Genomic DNA, 6,000 nt, shown 5'->3' with positions numbered 1-6,000 from the left:
CCTGCCCACAAAGAGATACCCACCCATACATCTCCGAGGTTGGGCGAAGGATGGATAATGTGACAACTGCAGCAGCAAGTTTGGATCTTAGCACTTTAGGGATGTTTCTTCAGACCCTATTGAATGCTCTTAGATGCCTGGAGCCTATCCACTGTAAAAATAGGGAGAATCCATAAAAGCAGCCTCATGCTACAGATATAACAATTCTCCTCTTACAAGTCAGACAACTAGTTAATTTCCTTAATTAGAAGTCTGCATGTAGTAGTAGTGACACAGAACATGGACTCCTGATCAAATACCAGGGCCATAAATCAATAGGGACCCTTTGCTTACTGCTCATGAAATGCTCCAGTTGTGCACTCCTAAGGATTATGGTGTCAACGAAACTCTTGATTTGGATCACAGCCTCGCCTTCACTCAGGGGCCATATATTAGTCTTGAAGAACAGGCAGTGTTTCATTGCTCAAAGCCAAGAAAACCGCTGAGCTGAAAATAAAGTTGTGATGTCAACGGAGGGGGAGGGAAGCGTTGAGAAATACATCACAAATGTCAACAAGGTCCAGCATGAGGTCGAATGTACTCTAGAGATATGAAAACAGACCTGGGGGAGTTAATGTGAGTGGAGTATTGCTAGAAAATAAAGCACTAAAGGAAATTAATGTAAATTACTCCTGGTGATATCATGATACAATGGGCAGAGAAATGGGCAGGTGTATCTGAAGAAGTGTGCATGCACACGAAAGCTCATACCAGGAACAAACTCAGTTGGTCTCTAAGGTGCTACTAGAGAGAATTTTCGATTTTGTTTTGGGCATAGAAAGTTAGTGGAAGGGTAAAAGTGGCCAGCAGAAATACTTACACATTTATAGCGCACTATATTTGGACCTGCCTTGTAGATCTATAAATTCCAGCCTTCAGTCATATAAGTTACTTCCTTTGTCAAGCAGTCTCAAGGAGATGATCTTATAGCACAGTGTTTTTCAACCACTGTTCCGCGGCACACTAGTGTGCCGCGAGATGTTGCCTGGTGTGCCGTGGGAAAAATTCCAGCCAGAATATCAGCTTTGTGTTCAGCCAAACAGGCCCTGGTTGCGCACTGAATAAAGTATTTTATAATTTTTCATATTTCTGTTTACTTACTATTTCATAATAAAGTAATTATAAAATACTTTCTTTGTGTTTATTTGATTCCTATTCAAGAGAATTACTTTATATATAGTCAATATAGGCACAGAGTTAATTTTTTTAACATTTTCTAATGGTGGTGTGCCTCGTGATTTTTTTCATGAAACAAGTGTGCCTTTGCCCAAAAAAGGTTGAAAAACACTGTTATAGCAAAGACATGAATCGCAGTACAGCTCAGTTATGTGCACTTACGTATTATCAATTTCACGAAGACTGAAGTGGACATAACTATTTTGGCCTTAATCAGCTGAGTAAATGGCTTGGCAGGGCCATCATTAATGACACAACCACACTGATAACAACACAGCAACTTCCTGCTTATCAGGAACTCTATGCAGAAAGAAGATTGGCATTTACTACTGCTGATCAAATGGCAGATCGTGTAAAGTGAAACATCAGATGCAAGATCTCAGATCTGGGTGTCAGAGGTGAAGATACTTATAAATAGGCTTGATTTCAGTACAGGTTTTGCTTGGGTATTGCTTTTTGGGAAATAAAGTTTGAGACATAAACGGTGCATTGGATGTGGTACAAATATTCCAATAATAGACTATGTGCAAAACAATACATTCCTACCTATGTTAATAGACATCAGCCCTATACATGGCAATAGTGCATCTATTTAGTTTATTCTAAACCAGTCCTTGAATTATGAGCTATGTACATGTATATATTTTTTCATGGAAACAGAATCCAAATAGGTGATTATTTTTTTTATGGAAAACGAATCCAAATAGGTTATTTAAACATAAAGGTGATTTCTGCAATAGGGATGCTGAATAGCCACTTAACAGAAATCCCTTGTACCATGTTCCTAGCTGTCGTTGCTTTTCCAGCTGGAATGCAACTGAATTTTGCCAGCGGGACCATGGAAGAGGGTCACACTGCCTCCATTCCATGCACAATGCTGACTTATTTGTAAGATCAGCTTCTAGGGTGGAGAGGCTAATTGCTGTTGAATACAAAACACTGACGCAAGCTTGGCCTGGACCCTGGTTGGTCACGGCCTGTTTTTCCAAGAAAACTCATCCTTAGGGGCCTTTACAATCAGAGCATACAATCCCACTACCACCATGCCTTGAGGGAGGTCTGTTCCAGTTTGTATGGCCTATAGATATGCCCAGAGTTTCTTTTGAAAAGCAAGGCAACTCATTATTCTCTCACATGGCCCAACCTTTGAAACAGTCTCAGCGTTTCTTTGAATTTCTCCCACAGTGCATAATTACACCTTCCCTGTTGCATAGGACAAGAGATTTAGCTGAGTTGTGAGCTTGAGTATTCTGTTCTTGTAATGGCATTAAATCTTTATTTGATTTGAGTTTTACTTATTTAATTTAAAATAACATTATGTCACGTTTAAAGGGAAATGCTCTCCAAAGCAACGACAAAAGCTCTTTTAAAGACATTTATGGATGTTCATGTTCTTATGTTTCTTGGATTGTTATCTGTAAGACCTTTTTTTAGAAATAAAAGAAATCAATTTTGATGTATATGTATGCTTATACTGTATACACATGGAGTTTACTTCTGAGTAGAAATGTACAGGATTGTGCTCTTGTTTTTTATAGTAGCATTTATTACCTACCTTTCTAAAACATTTTATGCAAGGAGGATGGAGATAAACACAGAGGCAAGGAAGAAGACATAAACATATATGTGCACAAACTGCACACACAAAAACATTTCAATCCATGGCATGCACCCCCCCCCCAACACACCTCCCTAATCCTTCTCACCAGTCAACCCTCCCAACCAATTTTTAAAAATTCAGTTTTCACAGAAACCTATAGTGCAATCCTAGCCACGCCTACTCAAAAGCATGTCTGATATAATTCTGTGGCTTACTCCCAGACAGTGGCATAGCGTGGGTTGCCGGCACCAGCAACCTCCCCAAGTGGCAGATTTAGCACCCTATGAGTGTTGAGTGCAGCAGAGGGCGGGACAGGGAATTGGTCAGGAGTAGGTATCTTTCTTAAATCCTGCAGAGGGCGCCCTTGCAACCGGCCATCATCCAAATGTGTTTCTCAGTCATCCCACGCAAACACTGGGAGATTTTCTGTGTGAGGGGAAGGGCACGCTATTTTTATTATTATTACTACTACTTTCTGTGTATGCCCTCAGCTTTTCAGAAGGCCTTTCTTTCTGCTCTGCCATTGAGGCATCTGAACTATTGCAAGCCTAAAACGGGATGAAGTTTTCTTTTGCAGTCTATATTTGGAGGTGGCTTGAGAATGCTAACCAGGAGGGGATGGTTACCATCAACTGTTCTTTAATTATAGCTTTGCTTGTTCACCTTCCCAAATCCTTCAGATCTTCCAAAAGGAAACAGGAGACATTTGAACTTGAGCTTTGCCGAAATCTTCAAAGGCCTATTTAAAATAGCTTTTCTTTCTTTCAAAGAGGGGAGGATGTCTTAAGCATCCAATACTTATTTCTATATAGAAAGGGTTTTACTAGTGGGAAATGAAAAGAAAAAAGAAGAAAGGAAGAGGAAATGGATAGGTAGAATGGAAAGCACAAAATTGCATCCTTCTTAAAGCAAATTCAGTTTGTTATGGTCATATTTCTCTGGAACGACACATTACAGAGCTGCTTGTTTCTCAAGCCCAGCAGTCAAGAGAATTCAGGTAGCTACGAGATCCTTAAATTTATCTCTGAAAATCAGTATAGCTTTTAGGCCCTGTGATTTCTCCACTTTCTGATATGATTGGGAAATGATCAGTTTGGCCTGAATAGTGCAAGACCTGTCTGTTTTGTCAACCACCATGACAGCTCCAACCTTAGCCTTTGCATCCAACAAAGTGCAATGTTCCCTCGTGTGGCATCAGGGTAAGGCTGGGGCTGCGGGCTGCCATACATTAATCCAGACATAGGGAGAAAGATATCTAAGCTCAGTTGCTGAAGCCGGGGGTTTTCAAACAAAATCAGCGCCTGGAGTGCAGCCTATAGTACAGTATGCAGAAGAGAAGTTACAGCTGCTGAAATTCTACGCCACTAAGGTGCAGAATCCCCTGTCCCCTTGTACATGCACACTTACATATGAGCACATTTAAAGCACATGGCTTCCCCCAAAGAATCCTGGGAACTGTAGTTTACCCACCACAGAGCTACCATTCCCAGCCCTTAACAACTACAGTTCCCAGGATTCTTTGAGTGAAGTCATGTGCTTTGGATGTATGTATGGTGTACATGCAGCCTTCATCCTTGACCCTGACAGATAGGGAACTTCTCCTTTCACCTTGAAGTTGAATCCTACCAACATACCTTCAGGGAGCAGGACTGAATCCCTACTGATGAGCGGAGAAGTCAATCCTGCTTGGTGCTGCTTTGTCAGCATGTTCTCTGCAGGGAATGTGCTGCAAAGTGGACCCCCTGCCCCATGAGTCAACTTTGAGAGGTGAGTGGGACTGCCCACCTATCAGTCATCATGATGTCAGATGTTTGACATGTGGGCAGCCCGGCTCACCTGTCACAGTTGGCCTGTGCAGTGGGAGGAGGTAAAGATATAGCCCACTGAGCTAAAGTGGTTCTCTGTCCTTGCATCAGATCAGATGATCCAGATCTCCAACCAAGTGCTGTGTTCCCTACAAACCTTTCCCCTCTACTCTGGCTTAACATGACATGTGATCCAGGCTAGAGAGAGAGGAAAAAACACAGAAAGAACCAGCTTAGCATTGCTGATAATCAAAAGAAGTTTAACAAATATTATTTATATATGCTTCATACATCAAATGAAACAAGCTCTTGCCTAGGAAAAGGCAGACCACAATAACTGAGTATCTAAGGTACCAAAACTCTTTTGACCTCCTTGATGATATGAACCTAAATAAAATTACACACAAGATCCTGAAATTAGTTAGGGTTCATAAAGAAAAGAAAAATCCTGTAGGTATTTCATTTGATCTCATCCCACATTCTATCTCACATTGATTATGTTAACGAGTGGCACAAACACCATTTCAGAAAAAACAAAATAAAAAGTAAAAAAAAAAATTCCTTCCAGTAGCACCTTAGAGACCAACTAAGTTTGTTCTTGGTATGAGCTTTCATGTGCATGCACACTTCTTCAGATATTCTTCCAAGAACAAACTTAGTTGGTCTCTAAGGTGCTACTGGAAGGTTTGTTTGTTTGTTTGTTTGTTTGTTTTTACTATGGCAGACCAACACGGCTACCTACCTGTAACTGGAACCATTTCAGAAAGGCTCCAATGTACTTTTTAATGTTGTGTGAGATGATATTTGAACGTTGCTATTCCACGTCATAGTTCCACGTCAAAGCAGAGAAGCTGTTATAGCACTTAGCAACCTGTTTTGAATATTCTCCTGAAGCCTGATTTTAAATAATGTATATTACACTTCAGCAAGCTTTATAGAGGCACAGGAAGTTATTTTAAAATATCCTCAAGTTTTGAACAAACAAAACATACTTTTAAAAAAGAGAACAATTATCTTAGCAGCATGCATCTTTCCCGAAATGCACTCTGCTTAGCATTTCACATTAATTAAGAGTAATGACTAATATCTGGTAGTTACTGTTGATTAAAATGAAAGGCAAAATAATTTAAAAGAAGATTTTACAAAATAAATCATTCTTAAATTGCAGTTCTTAATATTGGTTCTAAATTGGAGCAGGGGAATATTATGTTTGCACAATGATAAGTACCTGAAAGCCAGGGCTGCAACCTTTTGCCTATACCCACATATCTGAGAGCAAACTCAGTGGGAATTCAATGGGACTTACTTCTGAGTATGTGCATACAGGATTGCACTGTATGATATTTTTTAATAAACTCAAACGGTATCGCAAATTAACTG

Source organism: Lacerta agilis, chromosome 1, assembly GCF_009819535.1.
Source record: "Lacerta agilis isolate rLacAgi1 chromosome 1, rLacAgi1.pri, whole genome shotgun sequence".
NCBI lineage: Eukaryota > Metazoa > Chordata > Lepidosauria > Squamata > Lacertidae > Lacerta > Lacerta agilis.
This window is presented reverse-complemented; position numbering follows the sequence as displayed.